Source organism: Aethalodelphis obliquidens, unplaced genomic scaffold, assembly GCF_003676395.1.
Source record: "Aethalodelphis obliquidens isolate GAN/ISIS:26980383/991018 unplaced genomic scaffold, ASM367639v1 scaffold18, whole genome shotgun sequence".
In the NCBI taxonomy this organism is placed as follows: Eukaryota; Metazoa; Chordata; class Mammalia; order Artiodactyla; family Delphinidae; genus Aethalodelphis; species Aethalodelphis obliquidens.
Window position 1 is genome coordinate 1,794,134 of NW_020837962.1, and position 19,873 is coordinate 1,814,006.

General features: G+C 37.3%; 1 protein-coding gene and 1 non-coding gene across 10 annotated transcripts in view; both read right to left on the bottom strand.

Annotated features, from left to right (window-relative positions):
* The window catches only part of MRTFB (myocardin related transcription factor B), a 281,537-nt gene that overhangs the window by 106,597 nt on the left and 155,067 nt on the right, over window positions 1-19,873 (bottom strand). The gene's annotated exons all lie outside the window — the stretch shown is intronic.
* On the bottom strand, window positions 10,783-10,855 carry TRNAG-UCC (transfer RNA glycine (anticodon UCC)). The gene has a single exon. It is a non-coding gene; the product is annotated as a tRNA-Gly (tRNA).

Sequence of the window (19,873 nt, forward strand, 5' to 3'; positions counted from 1 at the left end):
CGTGGCCTCTCCCGTTGCGGAGCACAGGCTCCGGATGCACAGGCTCAGCGGCCATGGCTCACGGGCCTAGCCGCTCCGCGGCATGTGGGATCTTCCCGGACCGGGGCACGAACCTGTGTCCCCTGCATCGACAGGCAGACTCTCAACCACTGCGCCACCAGGGAAGCCCTAGGATTTTTATTTTTTAACTTTTAATTTTACTGTAATATCCATACAAAAAAGTGCACATTTCATAAGTGTACAATTTGCTGAGTGTTTACAAACTGAACACACCCATGCAACCAGCATTAGGAAACCAAACATTTCTCGTACCCTAAGAGCTCCTGATTTCTGCTTCCCTTCTCTTTTCTTCTCCTGCGATAAGGATAACTACTACTCTGATTTCTAACATCACAGACTACTTCTGCCTGTTTTCGTACTTTATATAACGGAATCATATAGCATGCCCTCTTTTGTGACTAGCTGCCTTTGCTCAATGTTATTTTTGTGAGATTCATGCATGTTCTTACATGTAACTGTAGTCTGCTCATTCTTGTGGCTATGTTCCACTGTGTGACATATCACTATTATAACATTCTACTGTACGTGGGTATTTGGGGAGTTTCCAGTCTTTCCCTATAACAAGTAGTGCTGCTATGAGTATTCCAGTAGATTCAACCATGTGAAATTATTGATAGCACCTACAAAAAATGGCATTTCATATAATTCAAATTAATACATCATCTTCTGATGAACATATGTATATATTTCTGTTCAGTAAAACCTAGAAGTGAAATTGCTGATATTTAGAATTATACAAAACCGTTTTCTAAAATGGTTTTATACCAGTTTACATATCCACCAATTGCTCTAAATCCTTGATGAACTGGTGTTTTCTTTCTTGTTGCAGCCATTCTAGTTGCTATGCATAATACGTCACTGTGGTTTTCATTTGCACGGCTCTGATGACTAATGAATATATATCCATATCCATGCACATCATCTGGATTTCTCTTTGGTGAAGTTTGTGTCAAGGCTTTTGTCCATGTATTTATACTGGTTTGTAGGAGACCTTTATATACTCTGGACAAGAATCTTTTGTTAAACGTATGTATTACGAATTATCTCTTCCCACTTTGTGGGTTGCCTTTTCTCTCTCAGTGATGTCTTTAGGTGCCCAAGAGTAATTCATTTAAATATAGTACAATCAGGACTTCCCTGGTGGCGCAGTGGTTAAGGATCCGCCTGCCAATGCTGGGGACATGGGTCTGATCTGTGGTCCAGGAAGATCCCACATGCTGCAGAGTAACTAAACCTGTGCACCACAACTACTGAGCCCACGCACCGTAACTACTGAAACCTGGGCGCTCTAGGGCCTGCTTGCCGCAACTACTGAGCCCATGTGCCTAGAGCCCATGCTCTGCAGTAAGAGAAGCCACTGCAATGAGAAGCCGGCACACCGCAACGAAGAATAGCCCCTGCTCACCACAACTAGAGAGAAAAGCCCATGCACAGTAATGAAGACCTAACGCAGCCAACAAATAAATTTTAAAAAAAAAGTTTAAAATAAAGAAATGTAGCACAATCTATCATGCTTTTCTTTTATGAACAGTGCTATTTGTGTTCTATTTAAGAATTTTTTGTTCACCCCAAGGTTATGGAGATGTTTTCCCCCAAAAGCTTTCTTTACCTTTCAGAGTTGAATTTTTTCTGTTTATGGTATAAATTGCAGGTAAATTTCTTTCCACTAGATATTTAACTAACCCAGAACCATTTATTTAAAAAGACCATCTTTTCCTCACTGCCTGCACAGGTCACCTTTGTAATGAATCAGGTGACAGAATGTTGTCTGATTTCTCTATTCTGTTCTATTGGTCAGGCTGTTTATCTGTCTAAACTGTTATACTATAGTGTTATAGTAGGTCTTGATATTTGGTGATATAAATCCTCTGGTTTTTTTTTAATTTATTCATTTATTTAATTTTTGGCTGCATTGGGTCCTTCTCTAGTTGCAGTGAGCGGGGGCTACTCTTTGTTGCGGGGCGCAGGCTTCTCATTGTGGTGGCTTCTCTTGTTGCAGAGCACAGGATCTAGGCACGCGGGCTTCAGTAGTTGTGGCACAGGGGCTTCAGTAGTTGTGGCTCGCGGGCTCTACAGAGCAGGCTCAGTAGTTGTGGCGCACGGGCTTAGTTGCTCCACAGCATGTGGGATCTTCCCGGATCAGGGCTCGAACCCGTGGCCCCTGCATTGGCAGGCGGATTCTTAACAACTGTGCCACCAGGGAAGCCCATTCCTCTGGTTTTATTCATCTTTTTCAAGACTATATGGCTATTCCTGGCTGTATTCATAATTTTAAAAAAATTTCCTAGCTCTGTCTATTGAAAAGGGCTAGAAGCAATGACAGCCAAGTTAACAAGAAGTATGCCTAGCTCTCAGATCTTGATTTCCTCACTAAAAGGAACCAGGGATCTTAGAAAAAGGGCTCATTTCAGGCAATGAAAAGTATAAAGAGATCCTGAAATATCCTGTGCCAGAAGGTAGGTAAGTGCTCAAAAATTAAGGGGGATAAGTCAAAGTGATACAAAAGCCACCTTTAACAGACTCTTTTTTAGCCAAATTTGGGCAATTTGTGTATCAAAAATCATGATAGTAGTGGATAGTACCTTTCCAATTTTAAAAAATAAACAATCTATAAGTCCATAGAGATATTTCCCTTAAAAAAGGTTTTTATTTCCAGAAAAATGCCAGCTAATAGAAAGAAGGAATGTTAAGAGAAACATCCATTTCAAGTATCTTTATAATAACTTAGGCAAGAATGATCATCAAAACCATGGATGAAAGATGGCTGGGAAAGAGAATAGTCATATAGTCTCAAAATACTATCTCACACATTACTTTATAATTAATTATTAATTACAAAGAGGACAGGGTATATTTACATAGGAGAAATAGGAGTTGAGGGGGAACACTACCTTAACCAAGTGGTCAAACTGAGTATCACAAATAATGGAACAAACTGTCATGTACGTCCTGATGGGATCCACCAAGTACAATTCCCACCAAAATGTCTAACCTGGACTGAGCACAAGGACCCAAACAGACAAATTTCCAAATTGAGGGTCACTTTGCCAAATAACTGACCTGGACTCCCCAAAAATGTCAAATGAAATATTTGAAGAAAAAAAAAAAAGAAAGTGGTTGTGAATACAAAATGGTGCAGCCACTTTGGAAGACAGTTTCTTACAAAACTAAACATACTCTTACCATACAATCCAGTGATCACGCTCCTTGGTATTTACCCAGAGGAGCTGAAAACTTATGTCTATACAAAAACCTACACACAAATGTTTATAGCAGCTTTCTCCATAACTGCCAAAACTTGGAAGCAACCGAGATGTCCTTCACTAGGTGATTGGATAAAGAAACTGTGGTACATTCAGACAATGGAATATCATTATTCAGTGCTAAAATGAATAATGCATAAATGTCCATTTATATTTTCATGGCCATCAAGCCATGAAAAGACATGGAGAAAACTTAAATGCATATTACCAAGTGAAAGAAGCCAGACTGAAATATTTTATGATTCCAATCACATGGCATTCTGGAAAAGACAAAACTATGGAGACTATGTTCGGGGAGGGGGGACAGAGAAAGAAGAGATGAACAGGCAGAGTACAGAGGATTTTTAGGGCAGTGAAACTATATGATTTTATAATGACGGATACATGTCATCATATATTTGTCTAAACATACAGAATATACAACACCAACAGTGAACCCCAAGGTTAACTATGGACTTCGGGTGACTTTGATGTCAGCATACGTTAAACCTTGGTAAAAATGTACCACTCTGGGTACACTTAGGGGAGGCTATGCATGTGGGGGGTTATGGGTATATGGGAAATCTCTGCACCTTCCTCTCAATTCTGTTACAAATGTGAAACTGCTTTGAAAAAAATAAAGTCTTTTTTTAAAAAAAGTAGGGGAACTATTTTAGATTAGAGATGAAAGGGAGATGACAACTAAATGCAATAAATGATACTTGATTAGATCCTGTTTTTTAAAAGAAACAGTGAAGAACATTATTGGGGAAAGTGGGGAAGTATGAACATGGGCTATATAGTAAATATACTTTTGTACCAATGTTAATTTTTGTGAGGGTGATAAATGCATTTTGGCAAAGTGAGAATGTATTTATTCTTAGAAGATGCATGCTGCCATATTTAGATACGCCTACAACTTACTAGTAAATGGTTCTTAAATAAAAAGTTAATAAACTGCTCTAAGTTCAGGAGTTAAAAAGAACACATAAAAAGATTGCTACCCTATTTAGGAAACTAGAAGAGAAAAAATGTCCATTTATATTTTTCCATAGAAAAGATACAAATGATTTATAGCAAGTAGATCTTTCTTTTAGTCTTTTAATATCAAATAATTTAATATGAAATAAATTGCCATTAACAGGATGATCTATTATTAGGTTCTCAATTTTACTATCAAATCCGAAAATATATTTAAAAGATTAAAAAGGACAAAATGACTATGTGGATATCTTCCACTAGAGGAATTTTTAAATTTTCCTTATTCATTTAGCTGAGTACCTTCAAAGGTACTAGGCTAGAATGTAGAGAGACACAAAACTGACTAGAGTTCTCTGTTCTAAATTATCAAGGTGCGTGTTGCTAAAGTAATTCTTCCTCACGTGGCAATGTCTGAGACAAGTATAAAGTGAAATATGAAGTGAGAGGGAAATACTGAACATGCCTGAGTTTTTCTTTATTTGTATGAACGTCCACGTGAAGAAACTTTCTACAGCACGCATTATACATGCTGGTTGAGTTGAAACGGGAGGTGATCCTGACAGATTCAATGAGGTTGATGGTGACTGCACAATGTCTTAATCTTCAACAAGTTTTTTAGGTAAAACTATTCTGTTCAAGTAAAATCTTAAACATTTAAAATTTTAGCTTTATATGTGGTTACATGCATACCTTTTGTAACTATTTCCTTTATATAAAAGTTAAAAGCAATAGTTTATCTTAAAAATACTTTTAACTGTCTTTCTTCCAAATAAAACTTATCTTTCCTATTGTAATAGTGGTCTTTATAACCCTAGGCCTTACAGCCAACTCCATCTTTACAATTTTACTCCTTTTCAGCTGCTTATCTTTGCATTATTTAATCCCTCTGACCCTCAGTTTACAGGTTCTATAAGATGGGAACAATTAAAACCTACTTCATAAAGTAAAATGTCTTTACCTATTCAGGGAAGAAAACCTCTCTTCACTGGCAGAATTTAGTACTTTAACTTGGCTATTTACCAATTTGGGTTCCAGGCCCACTGTGTGAGCAAGGGGGAAGAATGAAGAGATGTGCAGAAACACATGGAAGAACACACACAGTGCCCTTGGTGTAGGTGGATTAAAAAACTATGCACTGATTGGTTATATCATAAAAGGGAGTGAGAAAAAAGTGTTTTGTTTTCCTGAGAAGACACAGGGTACTAAAAAGGTCAGATTATAAGTGTTAGGTATTTAATTTACATGATTATATTTCTTAAAAAAGCAAAGGTAGGGAACAGCACTTTATATAAAGTGTACAGCTTAAAAATAAAAGTTCTATTGGAAAAAGTTCTATGTTAGTATATTTAAACTACTTAACACATTAATTCAAATAATTATGTTTTCAAACATTTGGGACAAGAAAATGGAGTTGCATATATGAAACATTTGATAAAAAACCAAATATAGTATATTCTAAAGTATACCATATGAGTATATATTGATGATTCTAATTTTCAAAAAAATAATGTCTTTTTATTTTTCAGTTATTCAGTAGTATCTTATTTATTTGGTTTCTATCTGTTATAATCAACAGCTCACCTGGACCAAATAAGAGTGAGAACCAACCCTGACAGCTCTTTAATGGGGCTGCACACCTGCTCCAGGCCTTGTCCTTCTGGGTCTCTGGGGCCAGCTTTGACACGTCAGCCTCATTCACTCCACCCACTACCAGCGACTCCCATCTGTTCTCTGACTCCTAACCCACTCAGGCTTCCCAGTGACTGAGACAGCCACACAAGGGCACAGACAGGCAGTGAGCGTGGCCCTGTGAACTGAGGTGGGAGCCTTCAGCCACTGAGCCCAAGGGTAAAGTAGGAAGTATGGACTCCGGGAAGCGGGACTACAGAGATTTTCATCAAATTGTGTTTCTATGATTCCCAGATGACCTCAGTGATAGTCTACTTTATTTCTATTACACCATTTACCACCATGATAAAACTCTTTATCAACATAAAGTCTCATTTGAAGCTCTGTTCCTCAACAAAGGATGAGGATCTGTGACGTGTTGTGAAGATTCAACTTGACATTTGCTTGGCTCTAAGTAGAACCCCTCCAATATCTATATAATTGTGAGCCATCAAATCACTATGATATTCCCCATTATATAGCATTTTGCCAAGCTGGATAAAATTCAAATACCGAGGAAAAGAGAATTTTTCTTAATTTCAATATTATAAAGAGAAAATAATGTGAAGAATGAATTCTGCCAATCAATGAAAACTTCTCTCCTTGAGGCTCCAAAAGTTTTTTTAATAACTTTTTAAAAATTGAGGTATAATTGATTTACATTATATTAGTTTTCAGGTGTATAACACAGTGATTCAAAATGTTCATAGATTATACTCCATTTATAGTTTTCATAAAATATTGGCTATATTCCCTGTACTGTCCAGTACATCCTTGTAGCATATCTATTTTACACGTAGTAGTCTGTACCTTACTCTCCTACCCCTATCTTGCCTCTCCCCACTTCCTTCTGCCTACTGATAACCACTGGTTTGTTCTCTCTATCTGTGAGTCTGTTTCTTTTTGTTATATTCACTAGTTTATCTTTTAGATTCCACATATAAGTGATAACATACAGTCTTTGTCTTTCTCTGTCTGACTTACCTCACTCAGCATAATACCCTCCAGGTCCATCCATGTTTGTACAAATGGCAAAATTTCATTCTTTTTTGTGGCTGAGTAGTATTTCATTGTGTGTGTGTGTATGTGTGTGTGTGTGTGTGTGTGTGTGTGTGTGTACATCTTCTTTACCCATTCACCTATTGATGGACACTTAGGTTGCTTCCATATCTTTGCTATTGTAAATAATGCTGCTATGAACCCTGGGGTGCATGTAAAAAGATGAGTTCTTGAACCAAATGAATAACTATGTCATTGGCTCCAAGTGATCTAAGGTCTAACATGTTATCTTTTATGACAATCTTGCTGACCATTCAGTGCCAAGAGCAGAAGCTGGAAAGCTACTTGCCACGAGAACTAACCATAACTATCAGCCTTAGTCTTTAGCCGAAAATTTGGTGTCATTCATTCACTGATCAAATAGCCAGGAGCACCTTGGGTGCCCAACAAGGTCTGAATATTTAGGTGGATCCCAAAGTTAAAATGACGCTGCTGCTGTAGTCTAGTCAGAAAGCTAAGTTATCTGTATACAGAGAGGAAACATGCTTCAGGGGGAAGGCACAGGCCTTGTGTTAAAATCCCAACTCCGACTCCCATTTTCGGCTGTTATGGCATAACAGGACTGCTCTTAACCTGTCACTATAAGAAACTGGAAAAATGGACAAAATACACGAAACAATTGCTTTCCTACATTGGGAAGCAGGTAACACAGGACTGTGACCCTTAAGAGTAGGGAAACAGGGAAGGGGAAGAGTAAGCTGGGACGAAGTCAGAGAGTGGCAGGGACATATATACACTACCAAATGTAAAACAGCTAGTGGGAAGCAGCCGCATAGCACAGGGAGATCAGCTCGCATAGCACAGGGAGATCAGCTCGCATAGCACAGGGAGATCAGCTCGTGCTTTGTGACCACCTAGAGGGGTGGGATAGGGAGGGTGGGAGGGAGACGCAAGAGGGAGGAGATATGGGGATATATGCGTATGTATAGCTGATTCACTTTGTTATAAAGCAGAAACTAACACACCATTGTAAAGCAATTATACTCTAATAAAGATGTTTTAAAAAAAAAAGAGTAGGGAAACAAATGAGATGAGCCTTACAACCGCCTTTCTGTCTGGAGGCAATTTCTAGACTGTAACTCAAACAGACTCGCTGAATGAAAACAGAGATGAGAGCTTAGGGGGGCTACAGCAGCTAGAAGTTCCAGTGTAGAAAAGGAGCTCCAGCAGTCTGCATAAGGGTGCCTCTGAGTCTTTGCTGAGTGCTAAGCTATAAGTCTACAAAGTGAAATTTCCTAAGGCTGGGCAAGAAACGACCAGGAAACTGTACGGAACAATTCCCAAAGTGCACACAAGGTTTGGGAATGTTTGAGCTCCAATCAGCCATAGTGAAAAGTCCTCCCTGAGCAGCTAGTGGGGCATTCAGTAAGATTCCAAAGGGGTTCAAGCCCTAGTAGTTAAGGTACCATCTGTGCAATGAATGCTACCCTAGATTTTTCCTAACAAAGCTTTAAAAAGGCCTTGTGGGTGATCCAAAAGTCTAGCCCTCTTACCAAACCAAAGCCTAACACTTAGGAAGACAACAAAGACAAAATCCAGCCACTCAGCAATGTAACATTCACAATGTTATCTCCAACCAAAAAAATAGGAGACTACTTGCCAGGAGGCAGGAAAATGTCTTTAATAGTAGAAACATTTTGTCAATAAAAACAGACCCAGGAATGACAGAAAAAAAGGAACTATTAACACCTATTATAACTATGTGCAAGTATTTAAAGGAAAACATAAATATAATGAAAAGAGAAATGGACAATGCAAAAAGAGCTAAAAATATCTAAGATAAACATTTTATTGGATAGCATTAGCAGCATATTATACTTGCATTAGAAAAGATCAGTAAACACCAGAAAAAAAAGAAGCATAGCTAATGAGATGTAAAAACAATAATGAAATACTAAAAAAAAGAAAAACAAAACAGGCAAGAAGAGAGAAATAAAGGAACAGAGGACAAAATGGACAAACATGACATACAACAAAATGACAGATTTAAACTCAATTGTGGTAGGTAGCCTCTAAGACATTCCCCAGTGATCCCAGCCTTCTGATGTTTATGGCCTTGAATAATCCTCTCCCCTTGAGTAATTTGCTTCTAATCAATAGGACAACGTTAAGGAAATGTTGCAAAAATTTTGTCTTGCTAGCATTCTTCTCTCTTACTGCCTTTGATAAAGTAAGCTGCCATGTTGGAGAGGCCCACGTGGCAAGGAACTGAGGGCAGCCTCCAGCCAACAGCCAGCAAATAACTGAGGCCCTCAGTTCAACAGCCCTCAAAGTACTGAATCTTGCCAAGAATGATTTAACTAAGGTTAGAAGTGGATCATTCCTCAGTTGAACCTTCAAGTGAAACCTGAGCCTTGCAGGCTTGTGAGGCAGAGGTACCAAGTTAAGTTGCTCCTGAATTCCTGACCCACAGAAACTGTCAGATGATAAATGCATCCTGTGTTAAGCTGCTAAGGTATGAAGTAGTTTGTTACACAGCAATAGGTAACTAATATACCAGACATATCAATAATTACCTTAAATATAAATGATCTAAACATCGCAACTGGAAGACAGAGATTGTCAAACTAGAGTAAAACAAGAAAAATCCAGCTCTATGCTGTCCATGAGAAATGTACTTTTAATATAAAGGTACAGATGGGTTAAAGGTAAAAGCTGGGGAAGGCTATATCATGCAATGCTAAACATAAGAAACTTAGAGGGGCTATATTAATATCAACAAAGTAGACTTTAGGAGTGGGTCATTACCAAGAATGGAAGGACATTTCATAATGTAAAGGGATCAATTCATCAAGAACACATAAGAGAGGCTCAAAATACATGAAGCAAAAACAATACTGAAAGGAGAAACAAACAAATCCACAACAGGAGATATCTCTCTGAGTAGTTCATAAAACAAGTAAAAAAAAAAAAAACCAGTAAGGGTTATACAAGACTTGAACAACCTTATAAACCAACTGGACCTAACTGAATTTACATAACATTCCACTATCAATGGTATATAAAATTTCATGGTTGTTTAAGAAACGTACTACATTTTTATGAGAGAGTATACTTTAAATAGTTTCAGTGTAACAGGTGATAAAAACAAAAACCAAAGTATTGTCTAAAACCCCTGGACTCTGAAATTCAGAGTTTAGGACTAAGTTCTTGGATTTCTTTAAATTTCAATTTTTTCAATCCTAATTTGATCTGATGGGAGTAAATTTAAATTCCTTTATTTGGAAAATCCTCCAAATTAAAATACTTGGGTGTCCAAATAAAATCTCCAAATTTTTGAAGGTGTTTGCATTTGTTTCTGTTGAGGGTGGAGAAGGCAGTCAAGCAAGCAGCTTCTCCACTTCTATGCAGGAATACACAAAACAAGCACACAATTACACAACTAGAGATTTCACTACTTTATTAGCAAGTTATTTAACCAAATTCCCTTTCTTTGAAAAAGAGACTATTTCGCAGAAATAGTGAGCGATCGAAAAATCTACGTTTGAAAAATGTATTAGAAAAGTACTACTTTCTCCTAAGAGCATATCTAGTTAAAATATCACTTTTTAATTCTTGGCTTGAGAAAAATGATAATATAACCATATATATCTTTTTCATCGTATATATTTTATACCTCAATCAAGAGCCACAAAATTCTTTAGTACATTCAATAACTATTCACGATCAATTACTAAGCAACTTTCTATTTCATTTTCATTTCCATTTTACTAAGAAGACCTCTCTTTTTTTTTTTTTTTTTGGCCACACCATGTGGCTTGTGGGATCTTAGTTCCCCAACCAGGGATCGAACCTGGGCCCCCTGCAGTGGAAGCGCAGATTCCTAACCACTGGACCATCAGGGAATTCCCACTAAGGAGACCTCTTAAACATCCTGGGTTTGTGACAGGTTACTAAAATGTGACAAAATAAGTTTTCTTTTTACTAGTAATTTTAAGAGGCTTGGTTGAGATCATATATTAATTTACTTCCTGTGTTTCATTTTAAAATTTGTTCAAAACATATTACAATCCTATGACAGAATCAGATATCAAAATCATAAGAAATTTTTGACTGTGTACAATTCTTTTATTTAATAGTTAAAACTTTGTACATTCATACAAAGGATTAACTCACTGAAAAGAAACATGCACAGAAGGAAAATAACCATACAAAATCCCCCAATAAACCTGATCCTTCAAATGTGGAATGCTGCTCATCCCTGGAATTTCATACATGCCACTCAGGCTTCAGACTGGGATAACCATGAGGCTATACAGCATTTAAGGCGAACCATAAACCAAATAACCCTAATTACCCATTTCCTTAAGTTGTCCAGCCTTCAAATCTCTTGGGTTCTGCCCTTCTCATTTATTTTTAACATTATATTCTTTTTTTAAAGAAATGTATAATAATATACAAAATATTTTGAGAATTCAGATTAATTGAAAATCAATTTATAGATCTGCTCCCCCCACCCCATGACCTTAAAGCATCATATGAACAACTGTCATCACAGCAAGATATCACAGAATATTCTACAACACTAGATCCGTTTCTGTTTTCACACATTCCAAAGGTCACTGTGAAACAAGTCATCATATGCATGTACATATTTTAATATGTATATTTGTTTTTTAAAAGGTCGTTTCTGATTTTAATGAATTTGTTAAATAATGGGGTTCATAAATGAAAGAATTTTAGTTTAGAGATGTGATTAGGGCATAGATTTCCTGGAATCAAAATGAAAAAGAAAAAAATTTAAAAGACGACTCAGAGCAAGAAGTCTCTTTAAACATAACAAATAACAGTTTTATTACTTCAAAATACCAAAAGTCTTCTGTATAGTACTTATCATATACATCAGATGCCTTAGAAGAGTCTCAGCAACCATATCTACTATCTTAATCTCTTCAGAACAAGTACATAAAGAGAAAAATCTATAAATCAGTCCTTGATGACAGAGGGTTTGTTTAGGGGTTTACCAAATGGAATGACCCTGCTGGAATTCCTTCAAGCGGCCTGTGAAAATGTCAGAACAGAGTCTGTTTTGGAGGTCATAGTCCCTAGAGAGCTCTGAGTTTTGGCCTGTTTGTCTTTTCACATGCTTTAATATTTGAAAATCATTCCTTGTAGACACTGACTGATGCCCAGGGAATGCTAGGATTGTGGGAACTGGCAGTACCAACAAGAGAGACAAACTTCATGGGAAATCCGTGCCTACTACATTTGCCCTCTCAGCTCCCATAGGGTAAGTGCTCTTCAAATGTTATGTAGGTCCATGGCGAGACATTAAAAAACTGCATGTCATTTTGACGTTTTTAAAAAGAAATACTTGTGGAAATGGGGGCAAAAATTACTGGGACTACTGAAAGAAACATTAAGGTATAAAACACCACGATGGAACCCTGAAAAACTATATTCGCTAAGTATTAATTTAAATATTGAATTCTCAAAATATATATAACAAATAATTATAAAGTGCTAATTATATGCCCACATTGTTCTAAATACTTATATGAACTCATTTAATCCTCACAACAATCCCCATGAAGCAGGTACTATATGATCCGCATTTTGCAGAGGAGGAAACTGAGGCAAAGAGAGGACGACTAATTTGTCTAAGTTCACATAACTAGTAATAGTAGAGCCAGATGGGACGGCTCCAGAGTTGGTGCCCTTAACCACTGTGCATACTTAACCACTGCCTATTTCATGGTATTTTACATCAAGCATGCAGTGCTGGGTGCCCATGGCATGTACTGAGTACTTTACGCTGTGTCGTGTACATGTAGTTACCATCAGTGCTTTATTTCACTTAAGCCTCCCAATAACCTAGGAGGTACATCCAGCATGACCCCTATTTACAGATGACAGACACAGGCTTGTGTGGCCTCACACCACACGTCTAGTGCCACGGAGCAGGTTCTAGGCTTGTCTCTGCACTCACTTTCTTTACAGTTAGGTTCTTCTTCCTCCCAGTTATCTGGGAGAACCATCTCTAAATTAATTTTCTTTACTTGAGAGAATTACTTTCAAAGATCTATGCATGCAACAATTTTATGAGAATATCTTACATTTTGAACTGCCAACACTGTACTAGAGGTATAAGATCTAAGAATTAGTTAGGGTAAGAGACACAATGATCATTCAATAAATGTTTTCTAATAATAAAAAGTAAACCCATTTCCACGCTTGAAATACTGATTTCTTTTAAAACTTTGGGAAAGCTGAGTATTCTGATATGGTAAACTTTTCTTTTATATAGTACATGATGGCTGTCTGATCAAGAACTCTAATCGATACATTTCTTAACTTCTATGTCGGGAACAGCGATTGTCAAAGAGCATCTCCTATTTTGTAGCTATGAATCCAAAATCTGCAGAGAGTGCTGACAAATTCTAACATCTGTCAGTTTTAAAACTTAACCTACAAGAACCAAAGGCAAGTTGTGAATCAGACTTTTTGCTTTTCTTGTTCTATCTTTACTAAACATAGAGGTCACACATCAAAAATTTAAGTTGGTGAAACAGATACCCAACTATTAGCATTTTCTTAAACAACCAGAAAAGGACATGAATAATTTGGGATTAAAAAAAAAAGTTACAATAGTGTCTTTTAACTGAGTCTGATCCTGTTATAAAAATGGTAACACATACCTGCCAACCCTTGAAAACCAGGAACAGAAGATACTGCGTATTCTAAGTTAGACATATTTTTTTGAGGATAACACAAACTGAGTCAATTTCTTTTCACTTTTAAATATGGGGGGAAGTCTGACTAACTGAGAGAGCTGGCATGTATGTTTACTAATACATCTGTGAGGAACGTATTAAACAGCGACATTAATTCATATCTATGGAAAATTCCATCCGTTAACTGAGATGGAAGTTATCTTCCATTCTTTCTGTTTCTGCTGCCCAATGAACAGTACAAGGCAAAAGTGATAATGAGCTAGCTATAAGAACACATGATGTAATGAGAAAGGGCAGCCAGAGAAAGACACATGGGCTGAAAGCTACCATACGGATATTACAATGGGCGTAACTGTGACACAGAGAGCTCGAGACTTACCCATGCTCACAGACTGAGTCAGCAGAGGAGACTGGAGTCCTGACTCCCAAAAGACTATACTTCCTGTTAATAATAGTGAGGGCAGCAGGTGAGGGTAGCCAGCAGTATGGATTAATTTAAAGGGGTTAGAAAAACACTGGGTATGATATTTGCTAATTAGTTTGGGCGATGATTAACTATAAACCAAAGAGAAAATTCCAGTCCATTTGTAACTCCGACATATCTGTCCTTCTGCTTTCTGTCACAATAGTACTTTATCACTGATGTCTTAAAATAACAAAGAAAAAATCATGGGTCACTTTTTTTTCAATACACTCTGTGTATTTATCAGGTTTTTTTAGAGTTATGGCAGAGAGCAGGTGTCCCTTATCAACCCTTTCTCTTCCTTTGTAGCTAGAAGAGGTCACTGTGGTTGGGTTAGAGGCAGACGTAAGAAGAGCCCTGACTTAATTTTACAAAGTCTCCCGAACCAGCACAAGGTCTGATTATAAACTAACTATTCAATTCCAAATAGCCTTGAAGGGCCTAAGTAGCTAAGGGGTTACAGTTGAGTAATATTTACTAACTAAGCATTTATACCACATATGTTATTTTAAAAAATTGCTGAGGAACAGGAAAGACTGTTTCTTAATAAATTAGTTTCAGTTTATTCACTGGTCCAGTGCCAAATATACATCACATGGTGGTCTCTAGTTTTATGAAAATCACATCAATCTATACAAAAAAAAAGTATTTCTATGACTCTAGTAACTCTCAGAAAGTCTTGTAAAAATTTTAGGTAAACATTTTTGTAAGTTTAAGATGATGAGGTCTCATGCTGGATTAAACTGCTAATTACTATTATGTTCTAAACCTTACTTTAAGTAAATGTTAATTGCTGACGCTCCACGGGCATTTTTGCAGGAGTACACAATTTAAAGACTGGATGAATAACTCAAAATGAGGCTTCAAGGGTGCTCTAACTGGGGCCTATGGTCTTGCTGATGCACTTCTGAAACTGTTATAAGCTTCACACACCCCCTCAGCAAAAGCTAAAGCGCTCCTAAGTTAGTGTTCTGACACTGCCGGCTACAAACGCGAGAGGCTGTGAGTTCATGTCCAGCCCCCGCCTTCCCTCTGTCCACATACACACTGCCTGGGTGTGTCCAGCAATGCACTGAGTAAATGAAATTCTCAGTAACAGCAAAACTATCGAAATAAGAAACCGATAGTAGAAAAAAGAAGGTGGACAGGGTTACAGGTGCTTATTTACACTGTGGAACAAAACATGCTATTTAATAGGAGACTTTATAGAGACCACTGTGAAAGAGAGTACCTCACCCTTAAGCTACTTACATGGCTTCCTTTTCATTTTGAAGGGTTCAAGAAGCTGTCACAACAAAAAGTATGAGAGTTGGCACAACTAATCAAGAAATCCATTTGCAGCTGCCAGGAAATTCATAGCTAACTTTAAACTTTTAATTGTGTTTAGTGTAAGTCCTAAAGCCTAATTTAAAAAATGTATTAGAAACTAAGGAAAATTAGTCAAGGAGTATATATTTCTCTTCTCAGTCTAAGCACTCCTCAGTAACTCCTGAGAGCAGGAAAAGAAACTGTCTAAATGTATCAGAATGTTTATTAATATCCTTGAGAATTATTTTAAATATTCAAGAACCTAAATACATTAATAATAAAGCCAATGACAAGGCAACTTTACATAGAAGAATTCATTTCTATTACGTTCAGTTACAGAAAGGGAAAGCAAGAATCCCACAGTTCCACGTCTTGGCTATTTAGCATCTATTTATTTCCTTCCCATTTATGACACTATGAGAATTTCATGTCTGGTTGTTTGCTCCAGAGAAAAATAGAACTATCCTCTCTTTCCCTCACCAACCTCTATTAGTCCATATTAGCTCGTGCACATTCTAAGGAACAGGGTTTTACTCAAGACAAATGCTCAACACCTTTGTACCATTCCCAACACCTGGACTGACAGTTAGTCTAACAGGTTAATGAGGAGCGGGTAAATGTTTTCAAAGTAAAACCCCAAAAAAAGACCAGCTGCAAACACATACAATTTATTTTCTATGGTACAAGGTGAGCAGTTTGCTTCGGCTGGGCTCCATGGCTAGGCAAAGTTCATCTGACTGTTTGCCGATATATTAATACCTGTACTGAATCCAATGAGCCACCTTGGTTCCCTTGTGTGCAACAAACTTTGGAATACATTATTTTCTCTCTAGTAAGTGGTCACCTGGAACAGAACAAGAGAAGTCTAAAACTGTTCAGTGACCCATTTAACAGATGGAGAATCTTTAAAAAAGTTTTCAAGATGGGACTATAAGCTCAAAAACCTAACAAGTGCAGTAACCAATGATATCGAAGCTTAAAATATGAATAACAAGTCTCTCCTCTTTATGGAGGCCTAAAACACACTGACTATTTCACAATACATATAGCTTCAAAAAGCCTGCTAATACAGGAAGAGAAAGGTGGCAGATACTCATTTTCCACCTACATGATACTACTAACAGCTAGCCTGTGGTATGTCCGTGGCCATGTTAACATGACTGAGCCTCATCTTCAGAGATGTGCAAAAAAGTATTAAAATACCGAACTGTTTCATAAAAAGAGAATCTATGTCAACTTATTGGCTTACTCTGTGATAATGCTGGCAATGACCTAAAAGCTTAAGTTCGCCAACCAGCATACTTAATTATCAGTCTTGCAAATGACCTCATGAATGAAAAGTTTCTTCCTCATGGTCTCATCTAAGTATGGGCAGAAAGAGCTGTAACTCTTTCAGGTATGTTGTTTCCATCTACTTTGCCTTTCCCTGCTTTTATAAAGTTATATTCACCTTATAGCACCTGAGCTTTTCCTTTTTTAACAATAAAAGGACTAACTCTCCCTTTGACGGATTTCCCTTTTATTCCCGGTGTTAATAATGGAAACGTTAACGTTGAAGCATGAAAATGGATCTGTTACGTGCATAAAATGTCAAAACAAAGCTCAATTTTCCTGTGTATGCATTGTTTTAGTAAAGGTACATTATTTAGTAAAAGTACACCCACTTTCCTTTATGAAGGACTATCTTGTTGGGAAGAGTCCATTGCCTAAATGGTTGCCTTACTATTGAGGTGCCACTGACTATAGAAATATTTTGGCCATGTTCAGGGGTAAAAGGAAAGCCCTAGCTTATCTTTACTAAACATCTTTCATACTTACTCCAGTAGTGGGAATATTCTGTCACTCCACTACCACTGCCAATAGAAGTATTAACCAAAAATAAGGGAAGATCCTAGAATTGTTACTGTACTTAAATATCGACTTCATTTTCCTTGTAAAGTTTAATTATAAACTATTTGGTGACATAATCCTTTTATACACCAATCCCAAATTGAAATATCTTCATTTCCTTCCCCAAAGAAAGTAATTCTGATAAGTGAAATTCAAAGGCTTAGCAACAACAATAAAACACAATCACCAAGAAACTATGTTCAATTATTTCATAATATCTAAACAGTACTTTGTGTTAATTTTGAGGCTAACATCTACTTTTTGTACATGATACGATTTAAACATGGCATTAAGAAGACCTGAAAAGATGAAGAATAAACATTAAAAAATCACTAAGGTAAGAAAGTTATGGTTCTTCCATCTATAGATGGCTTGATGTGGTTCTTTCTACTCCACTCACATTCCTGTATCAAAAACCTAGATTTCTGATAGCTGTACAATTCCATTTACTCCTTCGAATGTATACACAAATTAGGCTAACATATCATAAGCCTGAAATTAAAGTGGAATATGCCTGAATATAAGGTAAGGCTTTTAACTTCCTGAAGTCACTAATTAGAAAAGAGGAGACTGTCTCATATTTGAGTCCTCACACAGTATCTCGTATCATGAGATGCTCTTGCATTTACTTAATATTGAACAAAAAGGTACTTGCGGAAAACGCATTAGCTTAAAAATCAACCTCACTCGAAGCTAGTTTTAGGATGTTTATAGAAACGTCTTAAGAGAAACAAGGGGGGAAAAAAAAGAAGAAAAGAACCAACACATTAATTATTCCCAGATAGTAACCTTAAAATTTAAAGTGTTGGATATTGTTACAAAGAAGATTTTGAAACACTGCGTTTAAAAAAGTAGTCAAGAGGGCAGATAGCAGAAGCAAGAAGAACTACAATTCTGCAGGCTGTGGAAGGAAAACCACTTCACAGAAAGACAGACAAAATGAAAAGGCAGAGGACTTTGCACCAGATGAAGGAACAAGATAAAACCCCAGAAAAACAACTAAATGAAGTGGAGATAGAAAACCTTCCAGAAAAAGAATTCAGAATAATGATAGTGAAGATGATCCAGGACCTTGGAAATAGAACAGAGGCAAAGATCGAGAAGATGCAAGAAATGTTTAACAAAGACCTAGAAGAATTAAAGAACAAACACCTAGAAGAATTAAAGAACAAACAGAGATGAACAATACAATAAGTGAAATGAAAAATACACTAGAAGGAATCAATAACAGAATAACTGAGGCAGAAGAACGGATAAGTGACCTGGAAGACAGAATGGTGGAATTCACAGCTGCAGAACAGAATAAAGAAAAAAGAATGAAAAGAAATGAAGACAGCCTAAGAGACCTCTGGGACAACATTAAATGCAACAACATTTGCATTATAGGGGTCCCAGAAGGAGAAGAGAGAGAGAAGGGACCCAAGAAAATATTTGAAGAGATCAGAGTTGAAAACTTCCCTAACATGGGAAAGGAAATAGCCACCCAAGTCCAGGAAGCACAGAGAGTCCCAGGCAGGGTAAACCCAAGGAGAAACACACTGAGATACATAGTAATCAAATTGACAAAAATTAAAGACAAAGAAAAATTATTGAAAGCAACAAGGGAAAAACAACAAATAACATAAAAGGGAACTCCCATAAGGTTAACAGTATAGGATTTCCTTAAAAAACTAAAAATAGGGCTTCCCTGGTGGCGCAGTGGTTGAGAGTCCGCCTGCCGATGCAGGGGACACGGGTTCGTGCCCTGGTCTGGGAAGATCCCACATGCCGTGGAGCGGCTAGGCCCGTGAGCCATGGCCGCTGAGCCTGCGCATCCAGAGCCTTTGCACTGCAATGGGAGAGGCCATAACAGTGAGAGGCCCACGTATCGCAAAAAAACCCAAAAACTAAAAATAGAATTACCATATGACTCAGCAATCCTACTACTGGGCATATACCCAGAGAAAACCATAATTCAAAAAGACACATGCACCCCAATGTTCATTGCAGCACTATTTACAATAACCAGGTCATGGAAGCAACCTAAATGCCCATCGACAGATGAATGGATAAAGAAGATGTGGTACATATATACAATGGAATATTACTCAGCCATAAAAAGGAACGAAATTGGGTCATTTGTAGAGACGTGGAAGGATCTAGAGACCATCATACAGAGTGAAGCAAGTCAGAAAGAGAAAAATAAATATATATTAACGCATATATATGGAACCTAGAAAAACGGTACAGATGAACCGGTTTGCAGGTCAGAAATAGAGACACAGATGTAGAGAACAAACGTATGGACACCAAGGGGGGAAGTGGAGGGGGGATGGTGGTGGTGGGATGAATTGGGAGAGTGGGATTGACATATATACACTAATATGTATAAAATAGATAACTAATAAGAACCTGCTGTATAAAAAAATAAAATAAAATTCAAAAAAAATTAAACTAAAAAAGTAGTCATATACTGTTCTCTCAGAAAGCACACAAGTAAGAGTAGTTAATTCTGGAGAAGTAACTGGGTAGCTGAGGGACAAGACTGG